The sequence below is a fragment of the Botryllus schlosseri genome, chromosome 1 (assembly GCF_051294905.1).
Source record: "Botryllus schlosseri isolate E-star chromosome 1, Bs_hap1, whole genome shotgun sequence".
In the NCBI taxonomy this organism is placed as follows: Eukaryota; Metazoa; Chordata; class Ascidiacea; order Stolidobranchia; family Styelidae; genus Botryllus; species Botryllus schlosseri.
The window spans coordinates 5,475,010-5,499,710 of NC_137236.1; the positions used below are offsets into that span (position 1 = coordinate 5,475,010).

General features: G+C 40.5%; 2 protein-coding genes and 1 long non-coding RNA gene across 6 annotated transcripts in view; all 3 read right to left on the reverse strand.

The window, feature by feature from the left end:
- Positions 1-24,701, reverse strand: part of LOC145436771 (uncharacterized) — a 355,402-nt gene that overhangs the window by 316,400 nt on the left and 14,301 nt on the right. The gene's annotated exons all lie outside the window — the stretch shown is intronic.
- The window catches only part of LOC145433781 (uncharacterized), a 358,802-nt gene that overhangs the window by 78,697 nt on the left and 255,404 nt on the right, over positions 1-24,701 (reverse strand). The window lies entirely within an intron of this gene.
- LOC145448608 (uncharacterized) lies at positions 8,246-10,920 on the reverse strand. Of its 3 annotated transcripts, none has more exons than XR_013918010.1 (3): positions 10,813-10,920; positions 9,288-9,513; positions 8,246-8,434 (listed from the first exon to the last, which is right to left on the reverse strand). It is a non-coding gene; the product is annotated as an uncharacterized LOC145448608 (long non-coding RNA). The 3 variants fall into 3 exon arrangements; XR_013917999.1 differs by having other exon boundaries at positions 9,328-9,513; positions 10,813-10,863; XR_013917979.1 differs by having other exon boundaries at positions 8,246-9,513; positions 10,813-10,863.

The window sequence follows — 24,701 nt, forward strand, 5'->3', positions numbered from 1 at the left end:
CCACTCTCCCCTACTTGGTAACACTAATTGGTCTTCAAGACTTCTTTTGGTAAAAAACGATTTGAGACCAAATTTATTTAATTTTATGCTCTTGGCCCATGTCAACTTTCCGGTCTCATTTTCAAAACCACAAACCATGTTGTTTCTTGATTAGCGAAATCCGACTTGAAAACAAGACCAAAAATACTGACACATCAAAAAATGTCTCAAAAAGTCAGTTATGTCTTGTGCTCTTGGCCCATGTCAACTTTCCGCTCTCATTTATAAGACCACAAATCATGTCATTTCTTGATTAGTGAAATTTGTCTTAGAAACAAGACCAAAAATACCAGTGGCGGCTCGTGACAATATCGGGTGGTGGGGCAAGGGCTGCGAGCGACTTTTATCAACATGACGTCACAATGGCGTTTTCCAACGTAAAAAAGTAACTTTATGATGGTCACATGAATTTCCCGACAACAGTGATTTTAACTTAGGTGCCGCGAGAGGTTTGCCGGTGAGCCGCGACTTGAAGTGTGGTAACAAATGTTTTATTCATTTATTTTTAATCAAAGGAATATTTTACAAAATGTACGTGAACTAAGAATCGTCCCTATGCCACGAATCAAGTATCAGGTCATCCTTAGTAGCATGCGTTTTGATTTCATGGTAGAGTTATAGATTACGCAAATCGATAGACCCTAAAATCCGACCGTCACCCCAAATTCGAAATCCGGATCCAGTCCGGCCAGGTAAAAATACATTGAAATCCTGCTCCTGCTCCTGAACCGGACTGTGGCCATCTCTGGTTACGACCAGGTGATAATAGGCAACCAAAGCGGAGGCACCCGGCGTACGATTGGATCAATAGACTGGACAACTTCTAGACCTCTCATTTTCGCTCTAAAGGCAACTGCGTAAACTACGTACGGAATAAAGATTCAATACAATTCATGTTCGCACTTGACTTGACCTGACTAATTCCAATGACTAGAACTCGAGAGATTGCGTAAGCCTAACTGGAAAGGTCAACGAGTTCGGACACATACGCAATTGTTATCTCATAGATTGGGCCTGTCATATTGAATCCAGAACATCAATTTGAATGGTATTTGAAGAACTAAGGACAGCAGCCTCGGAACTTTGGTCTCGGAACAACGTAGGACATTTTGGCCTTGAAACTGGAGACTGTGACACAACACATACGGCTTACTGTCTATAAGTCTGCTGCGAAATCGCCGTTGGAAAATATATTAATATATAAATACATGAATAAAAGCCGTAACTTAGTATACTGTTACAAGAAATCATCGAGAAGTAGCATACGCAATCTCATAACCCATTCCGGTATGGTACACTGTCAAAATCAATGCAAACAGACGAACACCGAACTTTGAGTAAAATAGATCGAGGAATAGGCTGATCGAATGATCAGCTGTTAGCCGACATCGAAAATGAAATAGCTATCGCAATTGACAGGGGATTGTAAGCAAATGGTTTGAAGGCCACAATTTCACAGTGAAATGGACATTGGCGAACATAAAATTATGCGAATACTTGAATGCAAACCGAGAATCTTGGTTAGCTGTTTCATGCGATCATCGAGATATACCATTGGAAATATCATCACCGATCTCGTTATGGAACGCAGACTATAGATTAGCACAGACCGACACCGGCTTTTGCGTGAGATCCGCAATGACGTAGGTAGGCTAAGTATCAGATCAGCGCGCATCTCTACCATACTCGACCTCGAAAACGAAATAACTGCCTCAATCATTGAGTGTCAACTTTAAGACTTGGCACCGCGTTCGATACTAAAATCAAGACATACCGTGTGAAAGCTCATGACAGATCTAGGTATGGAACATCGTTAAAATCAATAGAGACCAATAACGGCTTTTGCGTAAATTTGTTGGCGATAAATGAAGAGTCAGCTCTTACTCGACTTTGGAAACGAAATTACCACCCACATAGTTCAGTGACAAACTTAAAACTTGTTACATCGGTCGATACTAACACTTACCGTGCCAAATGTCATGACCGATCTCGGTATAGAACATCGTCAAAATCAATGGAGACCAATACCGGCTTTTGAGTAAAATCCGTTTGCTGTACTATGTACATGATAGATCAGCACACACTGAACTTCGGAAACGGAATTACTACCATTATCTTTAAGTAGCAAGCCTGAAACTTGGAGCAGTGTTAAATACTACCTTCACGACATATCATACCAAGTTTCAAGAATTATCATGGTGCGAAACACCGTCAAAATCGACCTATACCAGCAAAGGTCGACTCAACGCCATATTACGGTAACCGAGTTCAGATATAGATACGATTGTTACATCACACCTTAGGGGCGAGTAGGCATAGTTGCCCCGGTTGCTCGGCCATTTTACGAATAGGAGAGAGTAAATCACCGTTTCTTTATTGTGCGCGGCTTTGAGAGAATAGATAGTGAAAGCTTGTTATGAGCGCTACCGGGGCAAGCCCCGGCTAGGCATTCACAAAGCGAAAACACAGAAGAGAATTCGATTTTCGCAGAGACTTCGCTATGTATGGGCGTTTGCAAGCGAAAGCACAAGAAGAACGCGGGTTTCGCTGTGATCTCGGTATATATTGATTGCTGTGCGTCTATAAATGGTTAAATTGTTATTGAACAGAATTTTAGGTGGGGCAATGCCCCAGTTGCCCTATAGGACGAGCCGCCACTGAAAAATACTGACACATCAAAAACTGCCTCAATAAGCTTGTTATGTCTTAGAGCTCCTGACCCATGTCAACTTTCCGGTCTCATTTTTAAGACCACAAATCATGTTGCTACTTGATTAGCGAAATCTGTCTTGAAAACAAGACCAAAAATACTGACACATCAGAAATTGTCTCATTAAGCTAGTTACGTCTTAGAGCTCCTGACCCATGTCAACTTTCCGGTCTCATTTTTAAGACCACAAATCATGTCGTTTCTTGATTAGCGAAATTTGTCTAAAAACAAGACCAAAAATACTGACACATCAAAAACTGTCTTAATACGCACAATATGTCTTATGAGATGCGTTTTATTAGTCTCATTTTTAAGACCAAATAATTGTGACGATTATATATGGTCTTAAACAGCTGAATCAGTCTCAATTTTAAGACCTCAATTCATCAGTGAGACTGAAATTGCCGAAAACGAGACCAAATCGTTCTCATTTCTTAAATTTGAGACCAAATTTGTCTAATTTTTTTTTGTAGTGCATGCAATGATATCACAGACAAAAGAGATATTAGCCTCAACTGGCAGGACAACTACGGCTGGACAAAATCGAGAGCTTGAGTTATTCCATTCTGAATTGAGAATTAGGTTTTGAGTGGAATTAGGCATTCGAGTATCACTCATTTCGACGTCACAACAACATGAAAGGCGGGAATTTCAAAAACGAATCTTTCATGTGACCACAAAGACTACAATACCAGTTCTACTTCACAGTACAGATTATTTGGTATTTTGCGACCATACCGCTATCCATTATATTGCAGCTTGTAACAATGCTGTGGCTTGATCATGAATTCAAAAAATGTCATTTCCTGTAATGATTGGAAAACTTCAAGTATCATATGTTTTGTATGCTGCGATTGTTGTTGATGAATTAACTTTTGTTGGCAAAGAGCGTATAATTTCCATGGTAATCAAAAATCATCTTTCACTACCTGACTCAAATCATAAGAATTGTTAATAGAGTGATATTCCAGTTCTCAAATCATTGTGCTCAGGCTCCAGAGCTAGTATAATATCATTATCATGATTCACCATCGAGATGCTTTGACGGCGGAGTTGCGATATGCCCGTTAGGTCATCTAGTCTGTGCCCCTGTTTCTTTCTCCTCTGTGCTATTCCTGATTGGCTGAAACGGCTGACCTTTTTGTTACAAAAGTGAGCGAAATTAGAGTTCCAGCCGAAAATTTGATCTTCTTTTTAGTCAACCCGCCGGTGATTACAGTTTGTATGCATAATTTTCGGTACACAAAATTTGGGGGGCGATGATCGGTGTTGACCTTGAAAGGGGGCGATGGGTCGAAAAAGGTTGGGAAACACTGTCTAGAGCAGGGCCAGCCAACCCGTGGCCCGCGAGAAGGTTTAGAGTGGCCCGCGAAGTAATTTCCGAAATTTCTAACATCACCAAAATGGATTGCACACATTGTAAACTTGCAAGGTCAAACAAATATTTCATTAGTGTCTGGCACTTGAGATGTGATGACTAAAATAAAAGTTCCGGCGCTTTGGCAGATCCATCAGCCAGTCACATATTGGTAGATATTCGTACACTACAATAAAGCAGAATAATTTGCAATGGGTTTATCAAATGTAACAATTTTGGACAAGCTTCGCGCAACATGTTGTCACTTGATTTCTTGTTTTTGATATTGTTGCCCCTTTGTGAAAATGAAAGAACGCCTAATGTATCAGATTGAGTCTAACTATATTCGCGATTACGAGAAAAAGTGTCGTTCAACATATGCGACCTTGCGTTTGCGCTCGAAGTAAGACCGTCGACTGTGAAACCTAGGCATAAAATAGTGACGCATTTCCTATATCCAAGTGTTGGAGGTTTTTCTCGGCTACTCCTCGCCACCTCATCCGCGTAAGCGGTGTCTTACAAAAAGCTTAGAAGTGGGCCGTGCTGTAAGTCGGCAGTTACGGAATATAAATAAAGAATATCGATCTGGTGTAAATGACCATAGTAGTCGACAAACACCATGAATACCTCAAAACCAACCAAGCAATTGACGCATGTTGGTCGCAGCTTTCGATATCTATATGTCCAGGCACCGCATAGCCCAGTCCTCGCAAATTTAGCCCAGCGAAATACAGCAGGCCCGCAATATAGTCAACTGACAATATTATTGACCTATGAACTTAAAAAAAGTTCGCGCTTCGCGCGGCTGGTGGCCCGCGCAATAGTTCGTCAATCGAATGTGGCCCTTTGGCTGAAAAGGTTGGTCTGCCCTGGTCTAGAGTAATTTGCCTCTAGTATAAAACCCCTGATTCGAGAGAATCTGCAGACGGTTCAGAAACTGTTACTGATTTACTGCAGAAAGTCCAGTTCTAATTGATAGTTTCATTGAGCGACTAGTTATATTTGGAAATTTTGTAAAATGATTTCAATTTTAGTTCTACATCAAGTTGCGTATTTTCAAAATCCAGTGCTCAGTTGATATGTACATGTCTGAAAAGCACTATTATCCCAATGCAAAATCCACCACATACTAAGCTATCTGAATGGGCCTGACTACAGTACTGACTGACAACTTCCCATAATACCCACCTGCCAATATCTGTGCTAATGTCGTAAGTTTGGCCAATAATGCCGCAACTGAACGATGAGCGTTAAGCAGGCAACGCGCGATTGTAAAGCTTTCGAAAGCGCCGTACAACAGTGATGAGCGGACTGTAATATTTTTCGGTCCAAGTCCGGTCCTGAAAATTTTCAATTCAGTCCTAGTCCATCCTGATCCAAAAGTATTTTCAAAATTTACTGTCCAAGTCCGGTCCTGAAAATTTTCAATTCAGTCCTACTCCATCCTGATCCAAAAATATTTGCCAGATTCTCAGTCCAACTCCATCCTGATCCAAAAAAATTTCAAAATATAAAGTCCAATTCTACAACTGAAAAAACAGGACATGTTAGGGCCGTTATAAACACTGCACACCCAATTCGATTCAATTCCAGCTTGTAGAAGCGAAGTTATAACACGAGAATTTTCAATATACTACAAAGTATACACATTTTTGATAGTGGCTGCCCGTCCCTACGAAGTTTTGTAAGAAATTGGTGCATTACATGTTTAATTCAATTCCAACCAATGGAAGCGTTAAATTGTGGTATTTACTGTGGGAAATTCTTTCATCAATAATTATAGCTCTACAACCCTATTTTGAACAGCTACTTGGAGGTACAGAACTTGAATATACTATTGACTGATATATTCATATGGAGATTTACCCAAACATTTTCGGCAGACACTCATTAAGAGATAATCGTCAGCAACTAGTAGAGAATTGGAAAGAACCTTGTATATCAACAATTGTATCACAAAATATGACAGGCAAAAATATGTCATCCGAAAATATCCGGGTTCATTCCAATATGAATATACTATTCAACACTACACCTACACCGATTCGAATCCAACCAGTAGCATCTTTAGCCAGTAAATTTGAAAAAGAAGTTTTTCTATTCAACACTAATGTAGCCTACGGTACTTATACAAAACAAATCACTAACATATTCATTTTCAGGGGTCACTATACAAAAAACTTGCCATAGTAGTTTGTTCCATTAGCACATAAAATATTATAGCCGAATCACAATATATAGGTGAGCAACTGCTACTGCCCAAATATCTTGTGAAATACTGCCAAATTATCTCAAGTATGCTGATGTGTTGCAATAGGCATTAAGCATTATATATATATCGACTTTTCAATTAGAGTAAAATGAAAAGGGCAATAGTTTAACTTTTGCATTTACGCTAATCCTCAGGGATCTTGGTTGAGGCTTCGGGTCCCCGGCGCCGCCCGGCAGATCCCAGTCTTTCTGTTGATATTGTCCAACTCGGCGAGTACGCAGTAACTTAAGGTAGTAAAGTCTTCGTCGCACTTTGCGACTTGGTCTACTCTGTTCTTTACTGCCTATACTGCGCAGCACGTCCAAGCTGTACGTAATCATGACACAATCAGGGGCAACTCTAAACGGCGGAACGAGCGGACTGCGGAACTAGCGGAACTTGCGATACTAAACGGCGGACCAAGCGGAACTGCGGACCGAGCGGACCGTAACAAAATAGCTCAATACTAAATGGCGGACCGCGGAACAGCGGAACATGTAATACTAAACAGCGGACCGAGCGGAACTGCGGACCGGGCGGACCATACGAAAATAGCCCAATACTAAACGGCGGACCGCGGAACATGTAATACTAAACGGCGGGCGGAGCGGAACTGCGGACCGGCGGACTATCACAAAATTTGCAATGTAAACGGCGGACTACGGATCAGGCGCATCTCGTAATTTTCTCAAGTTATCTTTTCCTGGACTTTGATGAAGCTTATATTTTGCTGAAAATTTTGTCAAGTAGTTTTATTTTGTCAAGTAATGTAATTCTTCAACGTCTAGTTATGAGTTACGACACAATTTTACTTTATTCCATGTCGTTTTGTACTTTATATGTTTTGTATTTCTAAAATGCAGTTAACTTTTAATGGTCATGACATCGTAATCTGTTGACACCGGACCACAGTGTCAGTTCTATAATAGAACTTCTATAAGCAATTTCATCATTTCAAAAGACTGCAACACTGCGATACAATGAAAAGATAGGAAGTTGTCGAATAGACGGGGGAGATAGCGCAGTGGTAAGCGCTCACCAATCTGGCGGACTTGATTCGATTCCGGTCCGAGGTTTATCTGGGCTCCTCTCCCCCCGCCGTTGCCGTTCTTGCGACGACAAAAAAAGCCCAGTAAAATACCCAACGAAAGGAAGCACTCACAAGGAATGGAAAGAACCAGCAGTATAAAGGGCCTCAACAAGTTCAAGATCGAAAAGAACTGCGTGACATCGGACACTAGGCCCAGGTGGATGTCAGATTAAAAGGACCGCAACTGTATGCGTGTCGTTTGACATCGTCCTATCTGTTAATCACTTGGCATTGTGTCTTATCGCATTGTAGGCCTACATTGTGTGTGACTACAGATGATAAATATAACCCAACTATATTATCCTCTTATTTTCCTGGACTGCGGAAGCAGTTGTAATCAGTTTACACCAGAATACACAGATCAAAGGTACTTCATCCCCGTGGGAAAATTAAGTCATTTTCAACTAAGACTGTGAGAACCATAAAAGAAGTTGACCAGCGTAGTAGCTGTGACATCCATAATTTGACATACCTTCAAGCACTGATTTAATGAGCCGTTCGCAGTTTCACTTTACGTTCACTTCCCAGCAAACACAGTACAGACCAAAGATGTAGAAAAGCCGAGCCGATGTAGTAGATATTAGATCTTGGCAGGTTGTAGAAAGGGGGATTTTGTGTCGACTCAATTCAACGTCTTTTCCATGTCCTTCAATAATGTAAATATTATGTAGATGCTACAGCCTTTAAACATGGTGAGTAGAATGTAGATCCTACGTTAGAAGAAGAAGATCCTGATATAAAAACCTGTTTTCTACCACTATGGGCTTAACCTGATCACGGCTGCGTACACACACCACATTATTTACTACATATTAATCACATTTGTGATAATTTAATTTCAAACGAATTGGCAATAATGCCGTTGTAAAAAATAAAACGAACAAACGAATGTCTTCAGAAAGAAAGTGAAAACAGTCCTTATCATCAGGTTTCATCTTCTGATGAGCCAGTTAAATAACCAGCATGCGGCCTTTTCTTTTCAACACCCTGCAGAAATAAAATGAAAATGATGATTGATAGCTAAGACATTCGTACTGCGAAAATGGCAGAGGTAGCGACTAACGAATGACTCCTACATTTTTTTCGCCCATACTTACTAAAATGGATTCGATTCTGAACTATTTCCACTCAAGTTTTCAAGTTTTATTATTATATTTTTTAATATTATATGACTAGAGAACTGACTTCAATCGTCACTTCTACTTGATTATCAAGATCAACGATGACTACTTCAGCACTCTTTGAAAACAGCCACTAACACAAAAAGAATTCTTGACTAAAATTTCTTCACATTCTGTCCAAAATGATCAATTCAACAATCCAAATGAATCAGTTATTTGGCAGCTAGTTGGAGAGATATATACTCAAGTCTAGAAAGTGTAATGATACTCTGCATGGAAAGCTGAAGACCTAATAATATTGTGTACAGAGAACAAAACATTTGAGTGGCGGCACTGGTATAGACATTAATAAATTATTAGAATTGACAGCAAGATAACCAGCAAGACATTAAAATGAGAATTAGTGCAGTTTCTTAGGCTGTAGTGATATTCAGCCAGTAATTGACCTAGCAGAGAGCAAAACGTTGTAAATAAAGCGAGCGAAACCTCCGACAAATGATACGATAAAACATTAGAATCGACAGTCTTACTAGAAGCAGAATAACAATCATGAGGGGTTAGAGAACAGAAGCCCGGGAAGTGACCATCAGAAATTACTGCATACTGGCCGAACAAATCCATGACCACTAACAAATGGTCTTTCAATAGTCAATATTGATACCAAATGACACCACCCCTATTTCATAGCAACATTTAGCAAATACAGCGCTGGAGTCAACCTTATATAAGCGCTAACCAAACGCCCATTAGTTTTCCCACCTACTACTTCGCGGATGGAAATACGCATTAAAGCGAACGGACGCGACTTGTCACACTCTTGCTATTTCTGCTCCTTTTTTCTCTTCGTTCCTCTTCTCTGTCGCTTCCGCTTGAGGAGAGAAACAGTCGGCCGCGTTTACGGATCGTGAATTCCCGGTGGCTGATTCTTCCTCGAATGGTCAGCACCTTGAAAATTGAGAACAATGTTGTTGCAAAATGCATGACAATTTGAAAGTTACATCATTCTAATTATTCCAGTTATGGCCGTGAATCGTTACAAGTGCGGTAACCATAAGAATTATTACTATACTTTAACTACAAATACAATATATTGTATAAAATGATTACCAATTCTTTTACGTTGATCGAGTCCCAAATAGATGAAATATGTCAAAGAATTTGCTAAATTTTTGTATAATTTGACAGATTCCGAAATCTTCTCAAAGTGCACCTTTCAAAAATTTGATATCAAGACTCCCAACATTTTACAATTCGAAGTTGGATGGCTTTACCAATACAAGCAAACAGTTTGTATCGCAATTGACAATTATGTAGAGAACGCTGCGAGACATATGAGTAGGCCTACCCTAAAACGTTTCCCTGACATGGACATTAGGGCTCTTAAAATATGACTTTTTTTCTCAAATCGTTCTGGCTACTTGATAAAATTGTTAGGTTACCTAATTTAAGCCTAAACACAAAATTTGGTTCAATTCCAGCCAGTAACCGCTTTGCTACAGGAGAAGAAAGTTTCTATTTATTATATAAAAATGAATAGGTAATAAAAATTTGAAAATTTTCTGTTCACCCCATGAAAGTGTTAGGCTGTCTATAGAAACGATGCTCACCAAATTTGGTTCAATTCCAACCAGTGGAAGCGGAGATATAGCCGTCGAAAAATTTGGATTTGAATAAAATAGTATTTACGGTGACCGATTCTTTGTTTACTTATTAAAGTTGTGCTCACCGTAAGTACTATTTTATTAAAATCCAAATTTTTCGACAGCAATAACTCCGCTTCCACTGGTTGGAATTGAACCAAATTTGGTAAGCATCGTTTCTATAGACAGCCTAACACTTTCATGGGGTGAACAGAAAATCTTCAAATTTTTATTATTCATTTTTATATAATAAATAGGAACTTTCTTCTCTTGTAGCAAAGCGGATACTGGCTGGATTTGAACCATATTTTGTTTGTAGGCTTAAATTAGGTAACCTAACAATTTTATCAAGTAGCCAGTACGATTTGAGAAAAAAAGTCATTTTTGAAGAGCCCTACTGTTCATGACCGTCCACGTTTAGAGTTGCATCTCAAAGATGCTAAAATAAGCCTAAATATAATCCAAGCAATACGATCGTCCACTTTGACTGACTGAATTTCTAAAAACACCTTGATAGCTTCCACATCTTACGTTTATATATACCGTCTGCTATCGGCACAACAAAGTAGGCCTATTTAAAAGTACCAAAACAGATTCAACATACCACATCTCTTGCTTTTGCTTTCATTCGATTTTCCATCAAACTTCTTTAAATCCTCCTTTGTGGTGAGTTGCTTTGGAATTCTCCTAGGATCAATTCCGATATCGTTTTATCATCTACAATCTATGGCGGAATAAAAGTTTCGGATAAGTTCTAAAACGAACACAATTTTCCACACAAAAGTCAATTGCCACACGAAATGCCAAATGCTACGGTCTCATTTTACAAGGTATGGCGAGGAAACGTAGTGGTACGTTCCATTATAGCTAAACACCAATGAATTGCGGGTTCGAGCGTGACACGTCGACTCCATAATTCCTACCGAAGTGTTGGCCGTTTATCTAGGCTCCTCCTCGCCATCTGATTCGCATAGCCATGTCTTAAAAAGCCTAGGAGTGGGCCGTGCTGTAAGTGGGCAGATGGTTGCCGATGCACCCGGCACTTGGTGAATTCGGCCGCACAAACTCGGCACTTGGTGAATTCGGCCCTCGAGAAATTTTGAAATGAAGTGTATTTACAGCTATTAATATGAATTATCAAACTAATAATAGTATTATCAAGTGATTCGTCAATCTTGTAAGGAGGTCAGGGCATCCGTAGATCGCGCAGTCACGGCGTGATTAGATCACGGATTGCGTAGCCACGGGAAATAACACAGCGCTCATATACCGACCACGCGCGGTCTGCTTGGAATCGATGGCATGAGTCACGGGCCTGTGTCGTGTAAGTTTTGAGAAGATGGATCTTGGCGTTGTATGTGAGATCAAAACTGTGGAACATCAAGCGGCGCTTCTTCGTTTATCGATCACGACAAGCCAGTGTTCCTCATCAACAAATGTTTCGCATGATCACGTCAAAATAAATTATTTTTTGCCTTTGGAGAGACGATTCCACTCTGGTATTAGGGTGTCTCGATAACACGGTTGAAGGATCCCAAGATTACGAGATCTACCACGAGCCACGACACGTTTAAATTTCCTTTTTGATACTGTTCATTCATACTAAATGCATTTCTAATGCGAAGGTGTTCTAGTGCCAATTCCTCCAAGGGCCGAGTTCACCAAGTGAAGAGCTTCGCGTTATTTCCCGCAATTACGCAATCTGTGATCTAATCACGCCGTGACTGTGTGATCTACGCATGCCCTGACCCCCGTACAACATTGACAACCACTCAAAGTGCCAAGTTCACCGGCAAACATTCCAGTAACCAATCATGGTGACCGGTACCGCTACGAGATCTACCACGGCCGAATTCACCAAGTGCCGAGTTTGTGCGGCCGAATTCACCAAGTGCCGAGTTCACTGGTAATCGGGCAGATACGGAATAATAATAATAAGAACCGGCCTGGTGTAAAATGACCAGTGTAGTCGAACCACCACCATGAACACCACAAACAAACAAATAAACATCTAACATGGAAAAGAAATTACCTTTGCAGCCTTTGACAAACACAGTTACCATTGAAACCAGCAATTAAGGTCTTGTTCGAAAGCAGAATAACAACTGTTTTAGTGGACATATCAAATCAAATGTTGGAAAGTTCATGTAAAATAGCCCAAAATATTATCTTACTGTGACCATATTCCATCAATATGGCCTGGCTAGCCAAATTCTCTGGGCCAACATAATCAAGCTGCGTTTGGTTTCAACGATTAATAATCTTGTCACTGGATTCGAGGTATAATTGCACTCAAATATCAAATTTTGCTCCATTAATCAACATCAAGTTGAAAATGTCCATTCTTGCACCAACTTTTATAAAATCATGAATCAGTGTTCTACAGGAATGTATCTATATGACTTATATACCTAGAAAATTCAAGCATAAATATTATGATATACCGTAGGTATAGTTACCGGTAATTCAGATGTTTGAAGCGAATTATAGTGGTCTAATTTCACTAAATTAGAGCGAAATGCCAGCAATATAATTGTAATCTAATTCGGAAAAACGGTTTAGCTCTAATATAACCTGGAAAAGCTGAAACTTTTCTATAGTTGTCTACACCTGTTTTGCAGAAAGTCAAACAGCTCTAGGCGTCATATACTACAGGCAATTCGAAATACCCCATAAGCTATATGCTACTGCATATATACCTTTAACCCGCTACCTCAGTCAGTCACAATTCCTATATATTTACGGCATTTACCATACAGAAAGAGCGAACTATGCCTGGCTGCGACCTGTTGCGCGTCAAATCTTTGTATGGCGCGATGACGTAAAATTTGAATCGCCGAAATATTCTAGAAGTCACGCATCGATAATCATATTCCTAAACGTACAACATATCACTTTTATTTAGTTATTCTCTGAATAAAACTATTAACCATTCTCGTTGAACATGCGAGATTACCGAAAGAGCGAATATATATATAATGAAGATCATATATATCAGAGGAAAACAAAACTATTCGACCTTAGAGCAACAACACGAATATACAACACCGGTGACATCCTCACGCAATAAAACGAAGGGAGAACATTGTTTTCTAATGGATAGAACGAAGCTACCGCATGAGATCGAACAAAACCGGATAGAATTCATCGTGATTGAATGTACCGACAAAGTCATCCTTTCTACGTATTTTAGTCGTACCCGCGAGAGATAGAAAATTTGCATTATTAGGTTAACTACCGGATATAACGAAGTCTAATGCATGAGATGGAACAACACCGAGTATGAATTTATTCTGATTGAATATAACCACAAGACCATCCTACTACGTATTTTAGACATTCCCTCGACACTTAGAAAATCAGAACCTAATCGAGATGATCCCGGATGATCCTTTTACGGTTTTGTGTTTGCTGGGTTCGCACTTACACCTGCATGGCTTAATCTTTGAGACAAGCATATTCATCTTTGTCTGCTATTACATTTGTTCAGTCAGTCCACGATTTGCGTATGGGTAGTCTGTCGTCTGACCCGTCGTTTTCATTGAAAAATCCTTCTGGGATTTGTATACGAAGTTGTTATAAGTTAATTTCTCTTGCCAAATTATCGTGTTCGAGCAACAAAACTACTTTCTACATGTCAGAAAGTAAACAGTTCGTATTTCAACTTTAAATTAAACGGTTAATTTTGATATAGTCCAGAAACGGAAGAGTAAGCAGATGAAAACCTACTGGCATGTTCCAAAATAAAAAGTGCTTTCTTATTTAGCTATATAGACTAAGAGCACCATCACCGACGTGATGGAAACATCCATCGAAAAGAGAGCATCAGAGTTAGCTAGTTACATTTTATTATAATTACTACTCATGTAGAAACAATTGAATAGTATAGGCTATTCATATTGAAACAGGGTTGTAACCAAGTCACAAGGCTCCGAGTCACAAGTCAATCTCACTTTTATAGTCTTGACTCGAGTCATTTTCAATTCACCACCGAGTCAAGTCCGAGTCCAAGTCAGCGAGCAGAGGGTCGAGTCCGAGTCATGGTATTATGACTCGAGTCCGAGTCCAACTCATTGTGTTGACTGCTCAGTTTCCAGTTGAAGTCTTGTTAAACCTACTTTTCACAACTCTACTTGGTGATATCGAATGGTTCGCATTGATAATATAAAAATTTTGCTCACTTTTAGCAATTTCTGGTCGCATTTTAGGGTACTCGTACCAATAGACGAAATCCCAATAGTGTGATTACTTTACTATTCTTCGAAATTACAATGAATTGTCGGTCTTGGCCGTCTGAGTCTCGAAACATATGACTATTGTTCGAGTCATGCGTAATGACTCGAGTCCAAGTCGAGTCAATACACAAATTGACTCGAGTCGAGTCATTTCCGTGTTTTCATAAAATGACTCGAGTCAAGTCGAGTCATCAGAAAATCAGGACTCGAGTCATTACAACTCTGTATTGAAATGAACCCGAATATTTTCGGCTGACTCTCGTCAGGGGTAATCGTCAGCAACTAGTAGAGAATTCAAAAGAACAGCGTATACAATCATAACACAAAATATGACGTTACCAGCACCCTAAGCACTCCGCTAAATCAGCATGTTCCTAGATTCATTAGAACACGCTCGGTGAAAAGCTCACCCTTGACTCATCCGCTCAAGATCAAAGGCCATAAATTCTGTAATTGGCAAACACTTGCTGGATAATCCCACCTGTGCAAAAAAATTAGCGAGACGACAGATTTCGCGTACTCGGAAAGGGTCGCTCACACTTTCATTTGTGTGCCTTGGAGTCGACGTTTATCAAAATGCACCTGCCATAAGGCTGTGTCAACAAAAAGAGTTCGTGTATCATCTAAAATAGTACATTGAACGCTCTCGTATTCGACATTTCTTGCAGGTGACGTCATATTCTGTGTCACGATTGTTGATGTACGCTGTTCTTTTGAATTCGTTACTAGTTGCTGACGATTACCCCTGACGAGTGTCAGCCGAAATTGTTCAATTGTGTATTGAAGTTCTGTACCTCCAAGAAGCTATTCAAGTAGAAACATACATGGAAATTTCCCCTCGATCAGAGATAGTCGATAGGGCCTATATACCATGTCTGTGGTGTGTTAGTAGAGTACTGCATTGCAACCAGGACATCATGTTTGGGGTATGTTTGGAGTGTGTTGGTACTGTGTTGCAACCCGGACATCATGTCTGGGGTATGTTTGTACTGTGTTACAACTCGGACATCATGTTTGAGGAATGTTTGAGGTGTGCTCGTACTGCAGTGCAACCTGGACATCAAGTCTGGGGTATGTTTGGGGTGTGTTGGTACGGTTGCCCGACATATGAGCATGCGACACAATGGAAAACGACAGTTCAGCATGGAACACATCAGCATCAGCATGCGTCACTTCAGCATGTGACTGTATAACCCAAAAACTTACCCTAACCCTAAACATAGCCTAACCTAACCTAGCCTAACCTAACCTAAAGCCTAACCCTAACCCAACCATAAATCCAACCCTAACCTACCCCTAACCCGTAATTTAACCCACATGCTCATGTGTCGCATGCCGAAGTCTCGCATGCTGTAATGTCGCATGCTCATTATGTCCACGGACCGTTGGTACTACATTGCCACACTTGAAGACACCCCATAGTTACCCTAGACAAGATGTCCTTATGTTCGGTATGCTCCTTATTGCCAAAATGAAAGGCACCCTTTCAGAAATTAGGAGTATTGCGACATTTGCGAGTTGCGTCTGATCCGTGGTCCGCTGTTTACATTGTGGTCTTTGTAGTAGTCCGCTCGGTCCGCAGTTCCCCTCGTTCCGCCGTTTAGTATTGCAAGTTCCGCTAGTTCCGCGGTCCGCTCGTTCCGCCGTTTAGTATTGAGCTATTTTGTTATGGTCCGCTCGGTCCGCAGTTCCGCTCGGTCCGCCGTTTAGTATTGCAAGTTCCGCTAGTTCCGCGGTCCGCTCGTTCCGCCGTTTAGTATTGAGCTATTTTGTTATGGTCCGCTTGGTCCGCAGTTCCGCTCGGTCCGCCGTTTAGTATTACATGTTCCGCTGTTCCGCGGTCCGCCGTTTAGAGTTGCCCCACAATCAGCTAACGGAGCGAGAAATACACGTCTGCACTCGGCGACTGACTAAAGCGACTGCCCATTAAGCATTGCATTACCATCAAGCTTACTTTAGGCTGCAGAGAGAAGATTGTGCCACCACGACTTGATAGAATTCGTGCTCTTCTACTATAGGGTTGAATTCAACTCAAGTTGAATCAAGAAGTCTACAACAGCAAAAGTGGCACGAATATAGCATACGAACTAGGCAAACGTTTCCTATGGATCAGCAAACCCAGTAGTAGGCTATCTCGACTCGACCTAAATCCATGTGTCCAGAAAGAGAAACATATGTAGTAGCCCATAGATGGCGAAGGATTGTTAACATTATACAAACAGGCTGTTGCACTTGCACCACTTGGCACCTTGGCAGCAGATAAAGTGACCTGGACCTAATATTTCGATATGCACCTATATGCTAACATCAATTCCATATCGCTACAATTCTAACATCAAATACTTCCTTAGGTGCTCATATAAACAGCACTTGATAACCAGATCTAATGTGCTGTTAACAAATTTACACTGCTCTGGTTGAAGAAATTCGAAAGTGCCAATGTTCCCTACGGTCATCCCTAGAAGACGGAACAGCGGAAACAGCGGAACCAACGGTGCTAACCAGCATGAAAATGTGCCAAAATTCCGTAATTTGGCTTCTAAATGCGTCAATTGGCAACACTGGCAATAATTCTTCTCTCCGGCAGCCCCTCACTTCTGGTTACGAAACCAGTGTGCCCGAGTCCGGATTTTGAAATGCTCAAAATCCAAGTCCAACCTGTTTTTTAAAAATCACAATCCTGTCCGATCCGGGTCCGACATTTTTTTTCAAAATCACAATCCGGTCCGATCCGGTACCAACGAAAATAACCCATAATCCTGATCCTGTCCAATCCAATGCTCATCTCTGCCGTACAAACTGCCGCCTCGAAATCGCAATTGCTGACAGTCAATTCAAAAAATAACCTAACCGTTAATATCGCTGGTCAGCCCGTTTCCAACACAGATAATGCCAAATATCTCGGAGTTTTACTGGACTCGAACATGTCCTGGAAGAGTCATATTCAATCCCTAGAAACTAAATTATCACCGAAGTGCGGCCTGTTCTACAGCCTTGGGCGCTTCATGCCAGCATGGGTTCTCCTGATACTCTTTAAATCCTTAATCCAATCGAAGTTACATTATGGCATCCTCTGTTGGGGGGCTGCCAGTAAAACTGCACTCAAGCCACTGCAGAAACTACAGCATAAAGTGCTCCGAATCATAGCTAGGGCCCCAAAGGGGCCTGGCTGCCCATCCAATAAGTCGCTGCTGAAGAGATTCGGCGTCCTAAACATAGAAGATATGCGGAAACTAGAAATCGCCAAGTTTATGTATCAGTTTCACTGCGGTCGTTGCCCCGAATATTTCAATGACTTCTTTACCTCTGAATCAAAAGCGCACAAGTACAACACACGCGCGTCCACGTCGTCCAAATATCATATGATCGACCGAAAAGATCATCGCTCCATCAAATATGCCGGACCTGATGTGTGGAACAGTATCCCGCCGGCCATCCGACAGTCGACGAGCATGTCCACATTCAAGTCGAAATACAAGCAATTACTACTGTGGAACGCCCTGCGCCCTCTCACGGTTCATACACTTTGTAAGATACAACATCATTATGGTACATCGCCTATATCTGTATATCACGTGACTTATATCTTTCTTCTCGCAACCACGTGACTTACCATTTATCAGCTCGTGCATTTCAATTACAAACTAGACTCATCTGCGATTTCCTACTGTATATTCCATACATATTCGACCAATATATCTATCTGAGGCAATACTGTCGTTGCATTCACGTTGAAGTTGTCAGATCCAGGACTAACGCAGGGACGTGCGTCTACTACTAAAGAGCTAAGTATATCTACCCAGCCACACATTACGTGGGACTCAGGTTACAACTCTAGCAGGTTATCAGACGCCATATCTGGTCTGCATGGTGCCAACTCGTGAGATGATTTCAGCTTCAACGAAGGACGAATCGCCTCCTACACAATTGGACTTACAACTGCTATGGAGCCATCCAGGACTTTTCCAGACTTTCACGGTAAATCCGTTTATTTGACTTCGAATTTCGGGAATGCATTTTGCAGTGAGAATGATTTATCTCACTTGGCTTTATCGGCTAGCAGCAAATTTCCTCGTTATTGCTCGATTCGTGCTTTCTATATAATTATATTAGTTGTTTGTGCTCCTATATTCAATGCTATAACATTCAGAGAACCAGATTTGAGTGATACTCTGACACTGACAAGACGTTGTTCATTGGTTTCGTTTTTATATTACGGCCTTAAAAACTATTATTTAAATCTTGACGTCTGGCTTTCTAACGAAATTATCACATCCATTCTGCGTCGGGAATTACACTGTCGGCCGCCTGATAAAATCGCTTCTCTACCCCGCGAAATCTAATAATAACCACCGATCCACTATTCAATATTTTTATATAGAACTTCACTTTCGCACGATTAGCCTACCTGACTCGTTTACCAAACCATTTGCTTACAGTTGTTTAATTGTTCAACAACTCCATTTCGATTTTTATTATAAATTTTGCGGTTTTCCTACCCTCATATTACCGCATAAATCACTACCAATCACCGTGGTTATTTACCAATCTATTTTTGTTCGTTTTGTTATATTCACGGCATTTCCGTGGAACATAACTACCAATCCCATTATTTTAATTTCATAATATTCCTTTAAACCTAATTCATACATTACTTTCTTTTACGGTTCTAACTTCCACCTATTCATTCGTATCGCGATTTTATGTGTAATTCATGCGACATTTACTTTTGCGCGTATTTAAGCGCTGCCTTTTTAACTACCACCGTCAATGTCAATTCGATAACAATAGTGACGCGGCTTTTCGGCCGACTATAACATTGCATTCCACCGGGGTTTAATATGATAATTCTACGGCAAATTCGGCTCTTTTTAACCGAGAATTTAGATCTCGGCTATGAACTCTTAAGATATACCAGTAGCACTGGGAATTGGGATTTTATTATTAACTTTATTTTTCATAACGTCAATTCATCTTATGTACGCGCATTCGCATAACCTCGCTTTTGCTACAATTTCTCATAATTAGATTCGATTTTAATCACATCTTGGCGTTACTTAAAACTCAGCCTTATGCTGGAATTTGTAAATACGGAATTTGTTTCCCAATTTTTTTAAACATTGACGTCATTACATTTTTATACTAGGTCGTTGACATATTCGCTTCTAATCTTTACGTTAATAAGTACGCTTTAACACGTTGCACAATTCTTTTTTTTCCATTATTATGTCCTAGCTTAATACCTACCCGCGATAACGTAATCTGAACAATTTCAGATTTTACAACCTAGTTACATTCGATTAACGATACATATCTTTTACCCGCAATCCCATTTGGACGCAATATTATCTAAATATCCCGTGTTATATTCTGGCAACGGACACTCCCGTTTCATATATGCTACTCCGACCTAGGAAATCAAGAATTGTTTCGGCTTATGTGTTGTGATCCAAGGTACTTTTTTCGACCCGGGGGTATCCGAGTCTGTTCTAAAAGCGTCGGCCACGGCATTGCATACGCTGGCCCGGAACTTCCGCCCTGATCAAGCGGTTGGACGGGGTCAGTGTTGTAATTAAACTCGTGTGTCTCCAGCGCTCAGACTCGCGATATTTACGAAATCTGATACTGACGTTCACACCACGATCTGACTCATTTCTTTGATCAACTAGGAAGTCCGTACTTACAAAAGCGTTACAGTCCATATGTATATGATATATATACTTTAATGTGAAGCACGATTCTTACTTACGCAATTGTGCATTTCCTGTCGCGGCGTGTTTAACGGCACACGTCAATTTATTTCCGGAAACCTTTTTTATATCTGGATAGCATATGGCGCGCAGATTCAGCGATATGTCTGGATTTGTGGTATACCATGCTGTGTACATCGCTAAGGGACTTTTTTTGACATGACTGCGTGTTCGCAGCGCTAAATTCGTACATTCCATTAGGCTACCTAACAATACAACATTTTTCGTGATTTCGGCTATTGTTATTACTTCTCTTTACATTTTTACACCCTACTTTCACGACATTACTTCTTTATATAATTAAATGACGAATTCCCCGCGTTACGCTAAAATTGCATTCATCTTTACATGTTAATATTCCATTTCTATATACTTTTGAGCTGATCAATACACCCGGCTAACCCGACATAATTCCCATTCACTTCGAGATTCCGTACACTTTTATTAATTTCTACTTGAAAGCTCAAATTACTCACAAGGCTTATATAACCGCCTTGCGTCGCTCCGTCACGTATGGAATCGATTCAATACTTAGTACCTACCTACGCTTACATTATAGCCACTGGCGTAGCCAGCGAGGGGCGAAAGGGGCGATCGCCCCCCCCAAAATTTTATGAAAATTTTTCGTAAAATCAATAAATATGACATTATTTTAGGGCGGATGAATGCAACCTAAAAATTTCTTCGCGCTTCGCGCGATTTAGTGTCTATGATCATGACTGTCTTGATTTTATTATCGGTGTCCCGAAAAAAAATCTTACGCAAATACCCACAATTGATTTTAGCTGCATTCTTAACTATGAGAATACAACAGTACCAGTAGATACACGAGAGTAACTCAAGGTCGTCGGGTTGATTGAGTTTAGGGTTGTCAGTTCAGTATGGGGATTGGGGACTGTTAGCTCCGACAATTCCCGTTACGGGACACACGAAGACATATAAAGTAGGTTACATGCGACTCCGCAAAGTGCGCTCCCAAAATGATTGACCGACCGACGCATGTATTCGATATAGATTTTCGGGTACTTAAATGGCTGGCGCCCAATGATCCTGTCCGTGTAATCAGACTTCTCCGACATGAATGCGACTGGCACAGGAAAATATCGCCACCTCCCTTTAAAAAGTGCTAATTTGAAATCGCACGAGTCTGATCAAAGGAGTTTTGTAATTTGGTCTGGTATATATATCAGCAATTCCAATCTCTAAACTAGCATCAATCTTTACCAGAGGTCAGCACTAAATAACCGTGCTTCAACGAAGTAATTATTAAGAATGGAATCCACTTGCTCATAACACGCACCAATATTATTAATCAAATACTTTGATTTACTCAAAAACATGTACGCTCCGCGCGACTAGGTCCGAAATGCACACTGCTTTTCAACTGGAAGCTTCCATAGGGTATGTGTGTGCGTGCGTCTAAGAATCGTTTGAATAAAGGGTAGTGATGAAATTGCCCATGGCAGGATGTACGGTTCTGCGAGGTGTTCCCACGGGAGAGCTTCCCTAAACTCATAAAAATCCCCCCCCCCCCCCCCGCAATAAAAAATGTAATTCTAGCTACGACCTTGTGTGTGAGAGATCTCTTGAGTGGTGACAGCTTTCTCCGCAAGTCATGAAGTAACAGCAATAAATGACAACTGTCCCGTCCAGCGTCCACCCTATACAAACTCTAAATCAGTGGTTCTCAACCTTTTTGTCGTCGCGGACCCTCTTTGCACCTTCACGTAGGCTACCCCGGCGGACCCCCAGTTCTTATTTCAAATTTGCCTCTATTATCATGCAACCTTCATCTGTCTTGTGCAATTATTATCTGTAGGCTAGTGATAAACAACAGCGAGATGACCTTTCTTGAAAATAACACCGACTTTTTATTATTTTAAAGCGAATTCTGTAGCTGCATTTCTTGAAATACAGGGCTATGTCTTGAAAATCCACGTCGTCGATTTGATATGAACGAGTGCCGAGAATCCATTTCCACAGAGATCGGTGGTGGCGAATGTAATAATAACGCGTAACGCGTCAGACGACACATTTGGTTATGATGGCAACATATATACATGGATCAATATATCCTCCAGCCTAGTCATTTCTATCTAGCAGCTCATCGTGAAGTTATTCTGGAATAGCGGTCGGTGTATTTCATAGGAGAAAATGGATCTCGGCGTACAATTATTTCCAAAACCCCAGCAAAACATCCCTAAACAGCAATGTGTTCGTATAAGTAGGCTATTGGCAATTAAAATGACTTTGCACGGTGGAATATTTCATCTCAGACGGCCATTCTCTGTTTATGTGAGTCCTGAACTTTCAGCAGTTATGAAGCGAAAGTGCTTCATCATCTCTCTAATTTAAAACAAACCAAAAATAGTTTATTATTATTAGGTTATCAACCATTTTGCAAATTTGGAGTTTTCGTGGATCCCTTGAAAAGGCTTTGCGGATCACCGGTTGAGAACCACTGCTCTAAATAGTCTTGCCGTGTGTTATGAACATAGTTCAAGTGTACTAGCCCTGAATGTTCGATGACACCACTTCTATCAGCTTTGCCGGTAAATCTGATAATGACAATGTATTTGCAATATGCAAGTAACAATATAATGAACAATTTTCATTCTTAAACCAAAAATTTTTCGCGCTTCGCGCCAAAGTATTGACGTCAGAGTTTTCTACAATCACACATCACTTTATGTGAGCGGAATATATGCATAAAGATCGCGTCAGATGTTGTGTTAATCATCCAATAAGGGCCAAGACCATCGTTTTAGCCCATTTTTCCTTATCTTTAGGCGGGAGGGGCTCATTTACGTCATCGAATTTTTCGCCCCCCCCAAATATTTTTTCTGGCTACGCCCTTGATTATAGCGTATACTCCCTATCGTATCATCCCTATCGGTGCAGATTTTCATTACTTCATATCTGGTCCGCTGAAATACAATGTGTTTATTGTATTTACCTTCTTTTTCAATTTGTCATTAGCCATTAGGCTACTTTTATTGCTATTATTATTTTCCTACTTTGTGAAATAGCCTTTTTGCTGCCGATATTGCTTTCGCATCCCAGATTCGTCGTCGTCTGCCAACGGGTCTATCGCGAACCGCCGAAATGCTCACTACTGCACAACATTCCTCCGCTCTCCGATTCCGGCCTATGTCAACATTTCGGGACATACAAGTTCAACATGGCTTTGGTAACACCACGTATTATACGCATTTTAAAGCCGACTTCAACAGTCGTGAAGAATATTCGCACAACAGGCGATGCGCGTTTTAACCTTGGCGGAGTGAACTAATTGGATCTAAATACAATCGTTATTGAGCAATGAGCATTGACTGTTAATTAATCCAGGCAGGTTCGCGACCCACGGTGCACGGTTTAACTGTATATAAATAATTATTCGGTCTTCCTAAAGACTGATGGACATTTGACATTTCCATCGCGATGAATTTCCTAATCCTTGAAATATTAGCATTCATGAACTTTTTCTATTATATTATATTAATTTTCGTCAATCGCACGTGGAAACCACGCTTCTCTTGCATGGCCGGTTATCGCGGGAACAATCCCGTAACCCGGATACCCAAAGTGGATTTTGATTGACAGACATTTCCCGCAACCTCTTCCGAGATACTGATTTGTTTTGCCTACATTTTGAGAGATACTTGCTACTTGGTTTGTATAATTTTCCCCTATTGCGGCAGACTTAACGCCGCCGCCCCCGTACCTTCTAATGTGATAATTGGTCTTCCCCGCTGTCGTGGGATTTTCGGCGGCTAACAATAACACACATCTATCCCATTTCCCACACTAATTACCTATTCGTCATGCCGTATTCCGCGGCGCCGTTGTTTGTCATATATCGAACCGATTGTCGGCCATTTTGTATTCAATTGTATTCAATTTTTCCTTTTTCATTTTAATACAGCTTTCATAAAATTGCCTTTTACAAGCCGTTCTGGTATCTTGAACCACGTGTTTCGACTAATTTCAAAAGTAGTTTTGACTATAATATGCTCCCAAACCATACACTAGATTCCGCTTATAGGATTTTGCCTTTACAAATAACAGACACTCATTTTCGAGTTACCACCAATTCGTTCTAGCGTATGACGCATTCGCCATACCCAATGTCAATTCCTTTGTGAACATATTTTTTCTTTCATTTATTGTTCTTTTAAATAAAATACAAAAATTGCCTCAGATATAACCAATTCGCCATTTTGACTATATCTAACCTAGCCTTAACGTGTTATCAATACACTATGCGGTTTCATTGCTATCATGTTGTATAAATAGTGCGGTCATACAATATCGCATTTTAAATTGACGTTATCACCCTTCTACCAATACTTTATTAACTACACACTTCGGCCTTACCTCGTTAAACCACATGCTATGTGTTATATGTTGAAATTATTTCGTTTCGTAATCTTACTGCTATTCAATGCATGTAAATTTCATTTTCTATTGTCGCTAATCACGCCTTTTTAGCAGAGGCGATGTGGAAC